The sequence below is a fragment of the Pleurodeles waltl genome, chromosome 4_1, assembly GCF_031143425.1.
Source record: "Pleurodeles waltl isolate 20211129_DDA chromosome 4_1, aPleWal1.hap1.20221129, whole genome shotgun sequence".
Classification (NCBI taxonomy): Eukaryota; Metazoa; Chordata; class Amphibia; order Caudata; family Salamandridae; genus Pleurodeles; species Pleurodeles waltl.
In genome coordinates, this window is record NC_090442.1 from 249,055,978 (window position 1) to 249,075,687 (window position 19,710).

Genomic DNA, 19,710 nt, shown 5'->3' on the forward strand with positions numbered 1-19,710 from the left:
AACTCCACATGTCCATCTACTCTCTAGGGGAATCTACGCTTTAATCATATTTAAAGGTAGCCCCCATATTATCCTATGAGAGAGACAGTCCTTGCAACAGTGAAAAACGAATTTAGCAGTATTTCACTGTCAGGACATATAAACCACATTACTATGGCCCTCATTCTGACCCTGGCGGTCTTTGACCGCCAGGGCGGAGGACCGCGGGAGCACCGCCGACAAGCCGGCGGTGCTCCAATGGGGATTCCGACCGCGGCGGTAAAGCCGCGGTCGGACCGGCACCACTGGCGGGGTCCCGCCAGTGTACCGCGGCCCCATTGAATCCTCCGCGGCGGCGCAGCTTGCTGCACCGCCGCGGGGATTCTGACCCCCCCTACCGCCATCCAGATCCCGGCGGTCGGACCGCCGAGATCCGGATGGCGGTAGGGGGGGTCGCGGGGCCCCTGGGGGCCCCTGCAGTGCCCATGCCACTGGCATGGGCATTGCAGGGGCCCCCGTAAGAGGGCCCCTACATGTATTTCACTGTCTGCTGCGCAGACAGTGAAATACGCGACGGGTGCAACTGCACCCGTCGCACAGCTTCCACTCCGCCGGCTCGATTCCGAGCCGGCTTCATCGTGGAAGCCTCTTTCCCGCTGGGCTGGCTGGCGGTCTGAAGGAGACCGCCCGCCAGCCCAGCGGGAAAGTCAGAATTACCGCCGCGGTCTTTCGACCGCGGAACGGTAACCTGACGGTGGGACTTTGGCGGGCGGCCTCCGCCGCCCGCCAAGGTCAGAATGAGGGCCTATATGTCCTACCTTATCCATACACTGCACCCTGCCCTTGGGGCTACCTAGGGCCTACCTTAGGGGTGCCTTACATGTAAGAAAAGGGAAGGTTTAGGCCTGGCAAGTGGGTACACTTGCCAAGTCGAATTTACAGTGTAAAAATACACACACAGACACTGCAGTGGCAGGTCTGAGACATGATTACAGAGCTACTTATGTGGGTGGCACAACCAGTGCTGCAGGCCCACTAGTAGCATTTGATTTACAGGCCCTGGGCACCTCTAGTGCACTTTACTAGGGACTTAACAGTAAAACAAATATGCCAATCATGGAGAACCAATTACGTACACATTTTAAACAGGAGCACTTGCACTTTAGCACTGGTTAGCAGTGGTAAAGTGCCCAGAGTAACAAACACAATAAAATCAGAGTCCAGCACATATCAACAACCTGGGGAACAGAGGCAAAAAGTTAAGGGAGACCACGCCAAGGATGAAAAGTCTAACAGGCAGGGGGCGAGGTCATAAAATCTTTGACTCTGCAGACACAGGGTTACTTTCAAAAAGTTACTTCTTGGGGGTGGTGGCTAATGTAACTCCTACTTCTTGAGTTCGTTGGTGGTGCTCCTGCCATCCTGGTGCCACTACAAGGCAGAATAATATGCAAATATGTCTCTCATGAGGCATAATGGGGCGCAGCTTCTGTGGAAGCAGTAGGTATTTTAGTAACAGCTCTACTGGTGTGTCTGGGAAAGCATCAGAGCACAGGTGAGCAGAGGTGAGCGTCTTCTTTTTATTTTTGTTATTTTTTTTGGTGGTGTAGCCCGGTTCCACCCAGGACACCCCAAGGCAGGGTTCTGATGTGGGGACCGTCGAGGGTAGCCCCAAGACCCCCTCAACCCTGGATGGCTCCCCACTCATAGCTCTATGCTGGACAGGAGCAGGCAACAGCTTTCCTCTTGCTCCTGCCGTACTAGAGCATTCTCTGTGGGCGGAAAGTGGCCACATTACTTCCAGATCCTGGGGATGGGGTCCCAAGAACCAATACTGTTCTTTGGGACCTGGGGATGGGTCCCAGGCGCCACTGAGAAATATAACAGCCTGGAAAATGGGGTCCCACGGCCCAGGAGTACTCTATGGAGGGAGGCCTCAGATATGTCCCTTTCTTCAATGGCATTAATCTTGCGCTGACTCCCGGACACTAGTCTACACTGGCGGTCAGGTTAGAACATGTCATGCACTTTGTTCCTAGTTTGGGGGGTCAAAGGTCAGGATTTTTAAGTGTGAATATCTCCGCCTCATTGCCCCAGTTTGGATGATCTTGCGCTTGTTTTTCTCCTGGTGACGAGCTCTAGCCACCAGGAGCAGTTTTCTCCTCACCTCCAAGGCTGCATATTCTTCGGGTAGCTAGTTTTACTGGCTCCCTGCACCAGCTTTTCTCCTTGACTTTGTCTTTGGTTCTTCTCTCCTCCTTTTGGGGCGCAGAAGTCTAGAGTTTCCCCCAACTGGTACTCAAGAGCTACATGGGTGCCAGTACCCGCTGAGAGCGACCCACTGGTCCTGAGGCAAACTGGGGTCAGAGTCCTTAGTCATTTTGTCCTTCCAGTTGTCCATGGCTTTTGCAGCCATCCAATTCCAGTAAAAAGCAAAGCACAAAAAGCACTCTATCTCCCTTGTGTGAGAGTCTCAAAAGGGGTGGAAGGTTCTAGAAGGCAGGCACCCGTGGCCAACCCTAGAGTGCCACATTCAGGGGGGCCTCCTCCATTAGGGCAGATTAGCATCACCCACTCCACCCCCCAGCAGCGGCAACTGCAAACCTTTTACCAAACTTCGATAAAAAACTGTGTTTATTATCGTTGTTTGGTGAAAGGGCGGGCCACGGGGGTGACGAGCAGTGAGAGGGCATGCTCAGTACTCCCCCTCAGAGCGCACGTGTGTTTGGTCGGCCATCTCAGGCCAGCCAAACAAATATGCGCAGTAGGCTCTCTCCAGACCACCAACACAGTTGCCGGGCTGGCGAGAGCCTGCGCAGCCTCTCAGTCTGCCTGGGAGCCTGCTGGCTGGGTGCTCCCAGCCAATCCTGACGCTGCTTTGAGCAGCATCAGGATTGCCCGCAGGCTGGGAGCCTGTGCCTACAGGGAGGAGAAGCAGGAGCGGAGTGGCGTGCAGCATTAAGGTAAGTGGGTCTTTTTTTATTAATTTGTTTTCATTTTATTCTAATTCTCCTTATCTCCCGCGCGCTGCCCCACCCCTTCTGCTTCCCGGAAACCGCTCTTGGCCACATCACCTTTCCACCTTTGTCCCAATCCACCTGCACAGCATGCTGGGACAGTTCAAGGAGGTGCTATCCAGACGTCACTGGTCACATCTCTTCTGGGAACATCAGTCCCCCCCCCCCTCGCTGACATCAATGCCAGGTCCTATCTCCCCAAAACATCAAAGAGGAGACCCTCCTTTGTTGACTCCTCTTGTTTGGGCTTCCTCCTTTGTTCAGAGGGCTTGGGCTGTCCCAGCCCTGGTACAGTGTGTGCTAATTAACAGATGCAGATTTTCTTCCCCACCCTTTCCCCTTCAGGAGCTGAGGGAAGCACTGTTAATTACTGCTTTTGTGTGGGGAGGCCTTTGTGCCTTTTGGTGAGGAGCAGAGTAATTAACTTGGCCCAGCAATGTGACAAAAGGCCTGAGTTCTGATCCTGAGCTAAGCCAGGGAAATATGAAAATTCTGGATGACCCATTAAGTATATATTTATGATCATGGTACCTGTGCATATGAACTGGGTGCACACTTTCCATCCCATTTTCATATCTCATTGGATTTTGTAGGCCTACGGGAAGTGAAACTGCACTCTAAGGCAGATTTTCCCCTACGTGTATAATAAACTGACACTAAAGATAAAACAGTAAACCATACTGACTTTACTCTATGAGTACCCACTCATATTATAAGGCCTACCCTAGATCACTATTTAACCCTGCCCCCTGCTACCTGTGCGCTGTTACCGGGCTGCGCATAATAGCAGTCTCACATGCACAGTCCTCATGTGTGCATGTGTAACCAGCCAAGTGCCCCTTACACTAGCTGCAGGACAGCGGCCTTATCTTAAAAGGCAGAATCTAGCAGTAAACATGAGCAGTGCATTTACTATGCAATTACAGTGGGTGAGACACATGTAATGAGACTCACAGTAAAAAGTTCAGAGCCGAGTGACCGATGAAGCAAAAAAAAAAAATCCCAGCATACTAAATGGGTGGAACCCATTTTGCAAGCATTTTGATGTAGACTGTGTCCTAGAGGGTTGGAAATATGTAAATTCTCAGTGTATAACAAGTGCCAATTTTTAGGTACAATCCCTTTGACGTTGTTGGTCTCTGTACCATTAGACAAATACATTTATTCTTTACTTTTTCCTTGGCAGTCAATAAAGAATCACGACTGTTGTTGTACTAACCCCTTGAAATTGTTTGGATTAGTCAAACGGGATGTCTAATAACTTAGAGGCTAATACGTTTGTTTTTTAAAAATAGTCTTTTTTGGTGCAGTTCTGCCTGATCTGTAAGGGGCAAATTATGTCTGAAGCTATGGGGATGGTGCCTGTTATATTTTAATTAATGTCCCGCCAGAGGTTCACTGTACAGCGAAAAACACTAGACACCTGAGTCTTCTATAATGTGTAGAACTAGAAAACAGATCTACAGTGGAACTGTCAGAAACCTATGGCATCACAGCGGATCATCTCCCACGCTTGAATTGCACCATCAAAATGAGGTGAGGGCTGTTCTTCATTTTTGCTGGTGGTTGCAGATGGGGCCTACAGGCACTCACTTTTGGGGACTGGCACTTATTTTACCTCAACATACTTTGATCGAGCAAAAGATAAAAAAGCACAAAAGCAGGGTATATAAGTAGGAAGGGAAAAACGGAAAACGATGACAAGAGGAGAAAGCAGGCATGAAAACAACTGCAAGTATAAGATAAAGAGGCAGGGAGGGTCTGGTGGTGGATGAAAAAGCAATGAGATGGAATCAAGACCATGCAACCTTGGTATTCGGTACCTCGGCTTTTTTGGAGCCTCTGACTGAGCCTTCTGAGCCAAACCTTTGGCTCTGGTTCTTATTCATTTACAATTAAGAACTGACTGGGGAATAAAGAAGTAAACGAAGCCCTGTTCTAGACAATGGCCATTTGAGGAACATTCAAAGTCCGGCAGTCACCTACATTACTGGCAGAGCTGCTCAACAGCATCACTAGTGGCCTCAGGAACTAAATGTACTTGTAATTGTGAACCACGTCGATGTTCCTATTTCATAGTAAGAGTCCTGTATAGCGTTGTACCTAGGGTGACCTGATTTTGAGGAGGAAAAACCAGGACAGGTCAGACATAAAAGAAGGACTAAGAACTTTACTCTCACTTTTATATCTGGCCTGTCCCTTTTTTGGCGTAGCTTTGTGAATGTGTGCGTATACATATGTGTGTGTGTATATATATATATATATACACATATATATATATATATATATGTATATATATATATATATATAAACACATGCACACATTTACAAGACTATATATATATATATATATATATATATATATATATATATATATATATATATATATCTACACACACACACATATGTATAGGCACACATTCATTCATATTCATATTCATATATAAAAAAACACACGCACACATTTACAAGACTGTTAGAAATGGGGTCTTTGGTTGACAGTCAGGTTACCCCCTGTTCAAGCAAGGACCCTCACTCTAGTTAGGATAAAAGAGAATCACCCTCAGCTAACCCCTGCTTACCCCCTTGGTAGCTTGGCAGAGCAGTAGGCTTAACCTCAGAGTGCTGGGCGTAAAGTATTTGTACCAACACACACAGTAACTTAATGAAAACACTACAAAATGACACAACACCAGTTTAGAAAAATAGGAAATATTTATCTAGACAAAACAAGACCAAAACGACAAAAATCCAACATACACAAGTCAAGTTATGATTTTTTAAAGGTTTAAAATAAAAAGAGTCTTTAGGTAGTTGTAACAACACACTAGCGCTGCTAGCGTGTAAATGTACCTGGTTTGCGTCAAAAATAACCCCGCACGGGCGGTGTGCGTCGAAAATAACCCTGCACGGTTATATGCGTCGAAAACAGCTCGGCACGGCGATGCGCGTCGAAAAAGCCAGCCACGTGACGGTCCGAAAGTCCCGCGGCGCAGGTTGCGATCTCTCAGCCTTCGTCAGCGATGCTGCGCGTCGTTTCTCCTGCTCCGGGCGTCGATTCTCCGGTCGCGTTTCCTGCGGCGTCATTTCTCAGCTGCGGAGCCGGCGTCGCGTCGTTTTCTCAGCCGCGATCGGATTCGCGTCGATCTTTTCTCCGCACGGCGCTCGGTGCGTGTATTTTTGTCCTTAGGCTGCCAGCCTCTCCTTTCAGGGTCCCAGGAACTGGAAGGGCACCACAGAGCAGAGTAGGGGTCTCTCCAGAGACTCCAGGTGCTGGCAGGAAGAAGTCTTTGCTATCCCTGAGACTTCAACAACAGGAGGCAAGCTCTACATCAAGCCCTTGGAGATTTCTTCTTCAAGATGGAAGGCACACAAAGTCCAGTCTTTGCCCTCTTACTCTGGCAGAAGCAGCACTGCAGGAAAGCTCCACAAAGCACAGTCACAGGCAGGGCAGCACTTGTTCCTCAGCGATCAGCTCTTCTCCAGGCAGAGGTTCCCCTTGATTCCAGAAGTGTTTCTCAAGTTTGTAAGTTTGGGTGCCCTTCTTATACCCATTTTAGTCTTTGAAGTCACCTTCCTTCAAAGGGGACTCACACCTTCTTGTGAAATCCTGCCTTGCCCAGGCAAGGCCTCAGACACACACCAGGGGGTTGGAGACAGCATTGTCAGAGGCAGGCACAGTCCTTTCAGATGAGAGTGACCACTCCACCCCTCCCTCCTAGCAGAGATGGCTAATCAGGAATGCAGATCACCCCCCAGCTCCCTTTGTGTCACTGTCTGGTGTGAGGTGAAAAACAACCCAACTGTCAACTGACCCAGACAGGGAATCCACAAACAAGGCAGAGTCACAGAATGGTTTAAGCAAGAAAATGCTCACTTTCTAAAAGTGGCATTTCCAAACTCACAATCTCAAAATCAACTTTACTAAAAGATGTATTTTTAAATTGTGAGTTCAGGGATCCCAAACTCCACCTGTCCATCTACTCTCTAGGGGAATCTACACTTTAATCATATTTAAAGGTAGCCCCCATATTATCCTATGAGAGAGAGACAGACCTTGCAACAGTGAAAACGAAATTGGCAGTATTTCACTGTCAGGACATATAAACCACATTACTATATGTCCTACCTTATCCATACACTGCACCCTGCCCTTGGGGCTACCTAGGGCATACCTTAGGGGTGCCTTACATGTAAGGAAAGGGAAGGTTTAGGCCTGGCAAGTGGGTACACTTGCCAAGTCGACTTTACAGTGTAAAAATACACACACAGACACTGCAGTGGCAGGTCTGAGACATGATTACAGAGCTACTTATGTGGGTGGCACAACCAGTGCTGCAGGCCCACTAGTAGCATTTGATTTACAGGCCCTGGCACCTCTAGTGCACCTTACTAGGGGCTTACTAGTAAATCAAATATGCCAATCATGGATAAACCACTTACATACAATTTAAACAGGAGAGCATATGCACTTTAGCACTGGTTAGCAGTGGTAAAGTGCTCAGAGTTGAAAAGCCAACAGCAACATGTCAGAAAAATATAGGAGGCAGGAGGCAAAAAAGTCTGGGGATGACCCTGCAAAAGCAAAAGTCCAACACGACCCCCTACCAGCCTAAAGCCAGGGGAGAACAATCAATACCTTGATGTACTTCCCTGATTGGGGCGATAGAACAGGGACCCAGGCCCACAACAGCAGGGGCATGCTCCAGTTCTACGCCTTCCTGACTCCAGTTGGATCCCTCTGTCCATACTCTCAGGGCCCACTAAGCTAACCCATGGGGAACCCTTCTCCACATCTACAGACACCATCTGTGCAACACCTAACTTTACTTTGCTCACAGATGCATTGCAATGGGCAGATAGTACCACCAGGGCCAACACAGTGGTGTTGCCCACTCCACCCCCGGGGTGTGACTCTCGTCCTCCCCCCCCCAGGGGCAACTCTGTCCACCAGGACAGCAAGCCACAGTGGCCCCAGACAACTGTCAGGGATGAGAGCCCGACCTCAGGCCTCTCTAACCACTGTGACTGTGGAGAGTGGGGGGCGGTAGCCCCAGGTGCCTGGCACCCTTTGACCACTCTCTCTTCCACCAGGTCAGGGATGACAACCTGACCCTGGTCCTCCCCTCTGGGGCTCTGTACCCTCCCTGCAGAAGCGGCACTCCCAGAGTCCAAAACTGTCAGGGTGCTTGTAGAAGCAGTCCTGCACAATTCTTCCATCAGTGCAGGGATGTTAACCTGCAACTGATCCTCCAACCTGGGGTCTGTACCTTCAGGTTGGACCAGGGCCAGGGGTGAGGCTTCCCTCCCCCTGCCCTCTCTTCTGGGGTCCTGAACCACCCAACTAGGAGCGGCCCCCCCAGAAGACAACATGGTAGGGGTACTGTTAGCAGTAGCCCCTTCCTCCAGGTCAGGGGGGACACCCTTAACCTGGCCTCCCAATCCAGGGTCTGTACCCACAGACTGGATCACTGCCTGGCAACCCAGGACTTCCTGGGGGGCATACCTACCCCCTACCAGGTCAGAGTTTACCCTCTGAACCTGGTCATCCAACCCAGGGTCACCACCCTGCGGTTGAACCACTGCCTGGCACACCAGGACTTCCTTGGGAGCACATTTACCCCCCATCAGGTCAGAGTTTACCCCCTGAACCTGATCATCCAACCCAGAGTCACCATCCTGCGGTTGAATCATTGCCTGGCGCACCAGGACTTCCTGGGGGGCACACCTACCCCCCACAAGGGAAACACTTTCCCCAAGGGCCATACAAGAGTCTGGCTGGCGCAGGTCTCCTGACCTCTGCCCATCTGACAGAGTCTGGATTCCCCCCAGCCCAGAAATGGTCTCACCAAGGTCATTCCTGGGGGGCTCTGCACTCAGAGCTGACCCCTGACCCTCCAGGTTTTCCACTGGGGTCCGCAACCCCCTCTCAACCCTCTGTCTGGACTTCTGCAACCCCTCACTAGGAGTGGTACTGCCAGACACCAGAACTGGTGGGACGCTGGCTACAGCCGCCCCCCCAAGTTCTCCTGACACTGTGGGGTCTCCCTCAACAGATGGCCCTATGGTACAGGCTAGGCTCCCCTCCTGGGGTTCCCGCAGGGAACCCTCCAGGACCTGGGACCGGATCTCGGGCACCTTGGGCCTCAACCCATCCCCATTCCCTCTCCTCTGAGACTGGACATGGGGTCCCTCACCCATCCCACTACACTGGGACCTACCTGGGACACTACAATCCTTCCCTACCTCACCTGGTTGGGAACTACCTAGACCACTCCTCTCAGGAGCACCCCCAAATGCCTCTTCAGACTCTCTGGTACTCACCCAGAAGTCTGCCTCCATTGTAAGCTCCCTGGGGTCAGAGAACTCACACTCCACCTGGTGTTGGCATAGCTCTGGAAAATAAGGACTAGACATATGCTCTCCAGCAATTACATCACTCAGCCCCTCACATGAATTAACCAAAGTACCCTTCACCCAACCATCCAGTGACTCTGCTTTGAAAAAGCACCCCACATCACCCTCCTGAGACTGGTGAGACAGTACCTGACTGTCCCTGACACTCAACCCACACTCTTCTGAGATGTTTTCACACTCCATAACCAGGACTTCTACCTGGGGGGAACCCCTCTCCCTGTCACTCTCACCTAGAGTCAGTAGAGTGTCCCTCCCACCAGTAGGAATATGACTCCCCATGCCAGTTCCCCAATCCACCTCAGGGACCCTGTGCATCACTGGAGCTACCTCATACCCCTGAACCTCCTGGCGTGTGTTAACTCCCTCCTTCAAGTAGGGCACCACCTCTCTGGGCATGTGCACTTCTGCAGCATCACTGGATATACAATTGTTGCTGCCACCATTCCAGCTGGACTCAGCCCTCATGACTTCCAGCTCTTTCAATTTAAGCTCGTAAGCATAAATCATTTTTTTAATCTCTAAGTTCCTCCTCCTTTCTTCCAACTCCCAATTGAGCTTTTTCATCTCCCATTGGAACTCCCTCTCTGCCTGTCTGTCCTGTAACTCTTCAGGAGTCAGACCCTTGGGTGACACCCTGCCATCCCTCCTGGGGACCCTCCCCACAGGCGTAACAGGTTCCTCCACTACACCACTGTGTACCCTCTGCACTTCCCCACCCATATTCTCCTCCTCTGTGTGCCCTCCAGCCTTCTTGATTGTCACCCAAGCCCTCTGTGCCTGTTGCAGCTCCCCCTCCCTGGTGGAGCTCTCAGTGGGACAGTCAAGATCTTTAAGGAACTGTTTCAATTGAGCAACTGAGTACTCCTTCAGTTTCTCCATTTCAAACACAGCTCCAGCTGTTGCATCTCCAGATTGAGACATGATGGTCACAAGTGCAAAGTTCCAAAAGGCAGAAAAAAATAATTTCCCAATGAAGTAAAAAGAATCAGTCAAGGGATCAGCAAAATCATGGAAGTAGAATAAAAAGAGTCCTTAAGAGAAAAATCAAAAGATCACCAAACAAGTAGTATGTGGTCACGTAGTGGTCTGAGATCAAAACAGTAGTGTACACTTAATTACTGTATGTCAAGTACAAATACAAGTCCAATCCCGACCGCTGGTCACCAATGTTAGAAATTGGGTCTTTGGTTGACAGTCAGGTTACCCCCTGTTCAAGCAAGGACCCTCACTCTAGTTAGGATAAAAGAGAATCACCCTCAGCTAACCCCTGCTTACCCCCTTGGTAGCTTGGCAGAGCAGTAGGCTTAACCTCAGAGTGCTGGGCGTAAAGTATTTGTACCAACACACACAGTAACTTAATGAAAACACTACAAAATGACACAACACCAGTTTAGAAAAATAGGAAATATTTATCTAGACAAAACAAGACCAAAACGACAAAAATCCAACATACACAAGTCAAGTTATGATTTTTTAAAGGTTTAAAATAAAAAGAGTCTTTAGGTAGTTGTAACAACACACTAGCGCTGCTAGCGTGTAAATGTACCTGGTTTGCGTCAAAAATAACCCCGCACGGGCGGTGTGCGTCGAAAATAACCCTGCACGGTTATATGCGTCGAAAACAGCTCGGCACGGCGATGCGCGTCGAAAAAGCCAGCCACGCGACGGTTCGAAAGTCCCGCGGCGCAGGTTGCGATCTCTCAGCCTTCGTCAGCGATGCTGCGCGTCGTTTCTCCTGCTCCGGGCGTCGATTCTCCGGTCGCGTTTCCTGCGGCGTCGTTTCTCAGCTGCGGAGCCGGCGTCGCGTCGTTTTCTCAGCCGCGATCGGATTCGCGTCGATCTTTTCTCCGCACGGCGCTCGGTGCGTGTATTTTTGTCCTTAGGCTGCCAGCCTCTCCTTTCAGGGTCCCAGGAACTGGAAGGGCACCACAGAGCAGAGTAGGGGTCTCTCCAGAGACTCCAGGTGCTGGCAAGAAGAAGTCTTTGCTATCCCTGAGACTTCAACAACAGGAGGCAAGCTCTACATCAAGCCCTTGGAGATTTCTTCTTCAAGATGGAAGGCACACAAAGTCCAGTCTTTGCCCTCTTACTCTGGCAGAAGCAGCACTGCAGGAAAGCTCCACAAAGCACAGTCACAGGCAGGGCAGCACTTGTTCCTCAGCGATCAGCTCTTCTCCAGGCAGAGGTTCCCCTTGATTCCAGAAGTGTTTCTCAAGTTTGTAAGTTTGGGTGCCCTTCTTATACCCATTTTAGTCTTTGAAGTCACCTTCCTTCAAAGGGGACTCACACCTTCTTGTGAAATCCTGCCTTGCCCAGGCAAGGCCTCAGACACACACCAGGGGGTTGGAGACAGCATTGTCAGAGGCAGGCACAGTCCTTTCAGATGAGAGTGACCACTCCACCCCTCCCTCCTAGCAGAGATGGCTAATCAGGAATGCAGATCACCCCCCAGCTCCCTTTGTGTCACTGTCTGGTGTGAGGTGAAAAACAACCCAACTGTCAACTGACCCAGACAGGGAATCCACAAACAAGGCAGAGTCACAGAATGGTTTAAGCAAGAAAATGCTCACTTTCTAAAAGTGGCATTTCCAAACTCACAATCTCAAAATCAACTTTACTAAAAGATGTATTTTTAAATTGTGAGTTCAGGGATCCCAAACTCCACCTGTCCATCTACTCTCTAGGGGAATCTACACTTTAATCATATTTAAAGGTAGCCCCCATATTATCCTATGAGAGAGAGACAGACCTTGCAACAGTGAAAACGAAATTGGCAGTATTTCACTGTCAGGACATATAAACCACATTACTATATGTCCTACCTTATCCATACACTGCACCCTGCCCTTGGGGCTACCTAGGGCATACCTTAGGGGTGCCTTACATGTAAGGAAAGGGAAGGTTTAGGCCTGGCAAGTGGGTACACTTGCCAAGTCGACTTTACAGTGTAAAAATACACACACAGACACTGCAGTGGCAGGTCTGAGACATGATTACAGAGCTACTTATGTGGGTGGCACAACCAGTGCTGCAGGCCCACTAGTAGCATTTGATTTACAGGCCCTGGCACCTCTAGTGCACCTTACTAGGGGCTTACTAGTAAATCAAATATGCCAATCATGGATAAACCACTTACATACAATTTAAACAGGAGAGCATATGCACTTTAGCACTGGTTAGCAGTGGTAAAGTGCTCAGAGTTGAAAAGCCAACAGCAACATGTCAGAAAAATATAGGAGGCAGGAGGCAAAAAAGTCTGGGGATGACCCTGCAAAAGCAAAAGTCCAACAAAGACCATATATATATATATATATATATATTTATATATATATATAAAATTAGCTACGGCCTGACCTACCACCCTGCACCCACAACCCGCCCCCACCCACCTCTCTCAGCTCCCCACTCTGTTTCTCTGTTGGGAGAAGACAGGGGACTTTGTTTCCTGACAGTAACGATAAATTACTTTAATTATTTCATACTTTACTTATCCTTCCCTATTGATCTGACCTTTGTCCCAAAAAACTGAACATTTATTTAATGATCTGACCTTTGTCCCAAAAACCGGGATATTTGTTTAAAATAAAGAGAAGTGTCGGGACACCGGGACAGTCCTCTAAAAACCGGGACTGTCCGGGGAAATCCGGGACGTCTGGTCACCCTAGTTGTCATTCGAATGGCCTCTAAGCACTGTGGGTTTTGGTGCCTTCAAGTCCGGATTTCGGCAATTTCTTCACAGGCTGCTGGGAATTTGCCGGTTTAATAGGAGCGTGACTGGCGAGAGTGTTTTTAGCATATCTGTGAAAGTACGTTGATTTTCTAATTCGGGAAGTGAAGGACTGTTAAGGTGTATTACCTGGTTTAGCTGCCATGTACTCCTTACACGCTCGGTCACAATTTCACCACACCTTTCATTTATCTGAGCTGGATAATAACAGTAACATCAAGTTGCGTTACAGCGAAGCGTTATTTACAGCACTATGAACCGGCATGGAAGCGCTATATAAAAATCATTATCATTGTGTCACTGTGGGGATATTTGTACAGAAGAGGAGGTGGGCCTGCTGAAGGTAGAGCTGGTAAAAAAAACCTAAGCAGACAGGGCAAGGGAGGTATAGTCTGTGTTTCAAAGTTTAATGTATAGGGTTTAAATAGTTTAAGAAGAGGCAAAATACAGAGCAGATGTAACGTTACACACCAAGGGTGCTATAATTACACAGCTTTCTAATACTCCTTATCAAGTTTGGAAGAATGATATGCTGGACCAGCCCTGACTAAATCTGAGATTTTGGCGAAGAACCAATGATTGGCAGTGATAGAGCGAACCGTAGTAATAATTTACCTATGTTCGGACGCTCTTTAGGCCGATGAATCTTTTGACTAAGTGGGAACTCTCTGTACTCTTAATCGATCAATTTCCTGAAATCAATAATCAATAACGAACATAAGCAATACCTTGATCAAAATAACACTTAACGATTAATCCAGAATACATTTCGGCGAACCCTGACCTTTCAGTCAGGAATAATCACACCAGTTTATTGCAAAGTTAGTGAATTTATTTCCCTATATTAACAAAGCTAGCACAATATATATGTGTCTCAACACCAAATGATAAACATAAATGAACATTAATAGCTGTCCATAACGTCGAAACAAGTGTAATCTATGTAGCATTTGAATCACAAGGCATTCGATAATGGCAATGCAAAGCACTAATACGATAATCTGTAATGAACTAATTGCATACATTTAGTCAGCATAACAAGATCTCAAATTGCATTGTGTAACATATGGAATCCTCATCTAAACTCAAATTAGCATCGGCATGTGGGACTTCATGCAAAAACAATTTAGCAACATAAATTTAGAAAAACTCTTAGCTAGGGCTCTTATCAAAATCAGCAGTTGGTTACCTAAAAGGAACACAATGCAATTTTACAATTTCCTCTCATATTTACCAATTACGATCAGCGTACAAGGAAGTCTTCGTCTCACAGGTACCGTTTCTCGATCAGCATGGGACGGGACAAAGGGGCAGGGGTGGACGGGCAATTGCCTCACGGCGGCAAGGTAAGACTACTACTTCATGCAAGGGACATTTCAAAGTTAAAGTCTCTAGGGCAAGAATCATTAAAGTCTCTTTCTCTCGATTAGAGAAAGTATCAAAGTCTCTCAAAATGGCGTCGCAGCAAAGTGGGCCATAATAGCTACGAAGTCTGCAAAATGGCGGGTATCGAGCTGGTAATGGCTGCGATGATCTCGTGCACCTGGGTTTTATAGACAACAGTTTGAATCCAGTAGGGTCTCCATTGGAGGGTTCATAGGTTAGCTTCAAATTGTCCAATCAAAAACGACAGTTCTCAAGCTTTTACTTAAGCATACATTATCCTTGGAGATGGGTACGCAAGTTGCAACATTGTCTACCAATTAGCTCACTTTCAGAGCCTCCATTGTCCGCACCTGCAAGTCGACCTTGAAGTAAAGAGAAAATATGCCATGCTGGCACGAAACTTTAAGATAAGCATGTGAACAGTTTCTGTGGAAAAGTACAGCTTCAAGCAGAAATACACGTTTAATAGCACATTGGAAAAAATACGAGCATCTAAACCGTGAGACCAGGCCACTAGGCCAAAGCCTCCTCTAAAGTAATGCTAAGCTAACGCATTTCAAACAAGCAAATCGTAGCACACGTTTATGATTATGTCGGATTAGTGCAATTCTAATACACCACGTTATATAAAGCACGCTTATAAATGTTGGCAAACTACTCTAAGGGCACATTTTGTCCCCGTACAATCTTTATTAGTTCGGTTAATGTCACACATGATTATTTCACACTACGTAAAACCTTCATTTCCTGCTTCATCAATCCCTCCTCTGATGACTACTTGTCATCACACAAATTAAGCCCACAAATTTTATTCCATTAAAATTCTGTCAGTTCTCTTTTCCATTTAGTTCCCCTAGTTTGCGCTTTGTATTCTTCTGCCATTCTTTTCATAATTTTCTCCTCTTTTCTTCTTTTAATTCTTGCCATAATCATTATTATTCCCCTTTTTATTCCCCAAATTCCAAATACACAAATTATCACTATTAAAATTCCCTCTATTATTTTTAACAATATTCCATTCCAAATTCCCCCAATCCAATGTCCCAGTGAAGCAAGTCCTTTTCCAACCTTCTCCCACACTCCTGGTTCTTTCAGTTCCTTCAAATCTGCACTTTCTTTTGTTAGATTAGCAAGCATAGTTTTAATTTTCACACTATTGTCAGGTATATAGGTACAACAGTGTCTTGCACCAAGCATTTTGCAAACACCACCATCCTTTGCTAAAAGAATGTCTAAAGCAAGCCTATTTTGAAGAGTCATAGCTCTTTCCGCTGCAAGTTCAGCATCTATCAGGATTATAGCACCTGAAAACTTTGTCAACATGTTATCCACTATAGTAGACAACTTTCTTATTTTGATGGAATTCAGCACAACTCCCAATGAAGGAATCATGGCTCCAAATATATCACCTACCACAGCAGCTGCGGTCTCTCTTTTCTGGATACGATGGGATCCAGATGTCTTTTGAATCATCGATAGGTCATCCAGTTGATAAACCTTTGGGAACACTATACCCAAATAACATCTTCCCCACCACCCCTTTGGAAGACGATAATAGGCATTATACCCACAAATGTAATATACACCTGGAATGACAGGGTCAAGTCCGTCCATCATGAATGTCCATTTGGCCTTAAAGATAAACGTGTGTTTACACTCACTCGCTCCTACAAAAATATTGTCATAATAAGATTCACCTCGATATATACAAAACTTCCCTACATGCCAAGCATCTAAAGCAATTTTCCCTTGTGTCTTTATTGCAGCAAAATCATAATTATCTACTGAAGTCCTCTTATGTAACTCCTTTTCTAATTTCGCCTTCATTTGAGCCCTTCTATCATCTGTGCGATCTAAAAAGCTTATTTCTACTGCAGAGAGCGAGCAGGTAAGATTTTCCCTATGAGCGTGAGCCGTTTCAAAAGGTTGCATTGGCTCGAAAAATTCCCTCATAATTTTTGCATCCCAATCTTTTGCAGTCTGGCTTAGCTGCGCTATTATAGGAACATAAGCAAAGGTAACATCATAATTTGAGTAAAAATACTGTATGTTAGTTTGACCATAAAACCTAGACATTACTATACTACATGTAATCCCGTATGTAAGAGGCATGTGGTGATATGTCACCCCTTCCTTCACTGATGTCGGTATCTGGGTACACACATAACAATCTTTCGCATCCATTGTCTCAACATATTCTGTTAGTAAGCGATAGAAAACATTATACGAAAGATCTTTCCTATCATGCAAGAGCCTCTCATCCAGTGCTAGCCTTTTCAATGCGGTTAGTTCAGTGACAGTAACAGGAGCAAAAGTAGAAGCCTCAATATTCTCATTCTCACCCTTTCCATGCATTCCAAGCACAATTGCCATTACTATTAGTACACATGTAATTACCAAGCCTATACACACATATTTACAATATTTCTTTCTATTGCTTTGCGTCATGATCTGTATAGAATCAGAGAGCTAGAAGCACTTATAAATGATACTTATTTAGCAATTCAGTTACAAAGCTGAGCGAGCGCTATGTTCACACCGTCTTCTTCAAAAGGCCAGTCACTTATCGGTTAGCAGCACTTGTCTCAATTCGGCAATAACTCAGTCTTTATCGGTTTAGCAAATGTCTCATCCGGTTTAGCAATGTCTCAGCTGGTTGTTTCTTTCACGTTAGATTGTAGCAAGCAATATCATTTATCACCCCTTCAATCAACACTGTCCATAAAACTTTTCTTTTCTATTGGTATCTCTTCCTCTTCTTCGTTCTCGATGCTTAGAGATACAAACTCGTCAGTCCAATCGTCATTGACTGCATATGCCCATTCTGGACCGGAATACCTTCTGTTCGGTATCCTTTTCCTTTTCAATTTTGCTTCTCTTTTCGATTCTGCCTCGCTGGTACTTTCCTCTTTTGTCAGGTCCTTTTCTTTACTCGAGGTTGGTATCACGACAGACACTTCTTTTCTTTTCTCTTTTACTTTTGGCCTTTCTCCGTCGTTCAAACCTTCTCCGGACCTTTGTTTTACTGGTGATATACTTAATCTCCTCTTTGCACCATGTCCATTTGATGGACCTGCGACCTTTTCTGTAGAGGTTTGAACTTTTTCGTTCTGCTCTGCCTTGTCCCCTCCTTCAGGGGAATCGATCACGTTCTCCTTTTCTTTTTCTGTATCGTCTGTTTCTGGGAAAGCCCTCTTCTGATCAGGCTCTCCTGCTTTTTCACCTTTTTCGAGCCCTTCCTCACCGTTACTTTCGTCAGGCTCTGTATCACTTTCGGCTGCTTCAGGTTCTTTGTCACCTTCAGCTGCTTCAGGCTTTTTGCTACCCTCAGCCGCTTCAGGCTCTTTGTCACCTGTAGCTTCTTCATCGCTGTCTGAACTTTCTCCTTGGTCTTCCCCAAGTGAGTCGGACTCTTCGTTCTCCAATAATATCTCTCTCTCTCCTGCTTCTGCCTGTCCGCTTTCAGTTCGGTTTTGTTCTGTCTCAGCACTCGGCACTGTTTTATCAGGCACTGGCAGTTTCAGCGCTTCAACTTCCTCATCTGTGGGACACAACACCTTCTTTGTGTGACTGGCGTGAATCCAGTTGGGAACCCCCGCACACTTCACAGCGGTAGTTGTCGTCAGGATCACTTGGAAAGGGCCTTTCCAACGGGGTTCCAGACACGACTTTCTCACGTGCTTCTTTACCACGAGCCAGTCACCTGCTTTCAGTGCGTGTCCTGGACCTTGGATCGGTGGCAAGGTGGTTGCTTCCACCTGGTGAGAGAAAGAGCGAACCACGTCAGCCAGACCTTTGCAGTAGTCTAACACCATATCATCTGTAATATTCAAAAGCGCGTTTGCAGGAACTGCAGGAAGTCTCATAGCCCTGCCCATGAGAATTTCGTGCGGAGATAATCCAGTCTTTCTATCAGGGGTGTTTCTCATTGACATTAGCACTAAGGGCAATGCGTCAGGCCATTTCAAATTTGTCGATGCACATATTTTCGCCATTCTTGATTTCAGTGTACCATTCATCTGCTCCACCAATCCTGATGCTTCAGGGCGATAGCTACAATGCAGTTTCTGCTCAATGTTCAGCGCTTCGCAAAGTAACTTTATCACCTCGTTGTTGAAGTGACTTCCCCTATCTGATTCTAAAGAGATCGGGAATCCGAAACGTGGTATCAACTCTCTCAATAATAGCTTGGCAACTGTAAGGCTGTCATTTCTACGTGTGGGGTATGCCTCAATCCAGTGACTAAAAATGCACACAATCACCAACACATATTTCAGACCTCCATGCACAGGCATCTCAATGAAGTCCATCTGCATACGACTAAAAGGCCCGCTTGCCCTACCAATGTGACTCGCGTTCACAACTGTTCCCTTTCCTGGGTTCATCTTCTGGCAAGTGACACATCGATGGCAAACTGCTTCTGCAGCTTGACGAAATCTGGGGTTAAACCAATCAGTTTTGAACAATCTTATCATGGCATCTCTCCCTAGGTGAGCTTGCCCATGATAGAACCGCGCAAGCTGTGATAAGAGACTATTTGGCAAAACAAATTTTCCCTCATGTGAAACCCATAACTCGTCTTGTCTCTTTATACATTGTGATTTAATCCAGGAATCTCTTTCATCCTCCCTGACATTATTCTGTAGTGCTTTTAGTTCCTCTATTGTATCTACGACCTTCAAGGCAAATGCTTCAGCTGGTTCGAGTTCTGGCTCACTTATTGAGTTCCATTCATCTCTCAGTAATATACAGTTCAAGGCACAAAATCTTGCGACTTGATCCGCATATGCATTTCCCAGAGAAACATAGTCCTGTCCTTTCGTGTGAGCACTGCACTTTACCACTGCAACTTCGGCTGGCACTTGAATAGCGTGTAACAATTCCCTTATTCTCTCCCCGTTCTTCACTGGGGATCCTGAAGAAGTCAGGAACCCTCTCTGTGACCATAGTTGTCCAAAGTCGTGCACAATCCCAAACCCATATTGGCTATCAGTGTAAATGGTGACTTTCATCAATGCAGACAGTTGACATGCTCTGGTGAGGGCTACAAGTTCTGCTACTTGTGCAGAATAGACTCCTTGGAGCCATCCCGCTTCCAAGACCCCTGTTACGGTGCATACAGCGTATCCTGCTTTCAAAATCCCCATCCCGTCTCTTAGACATGAACCATCAACAAAAAGAATT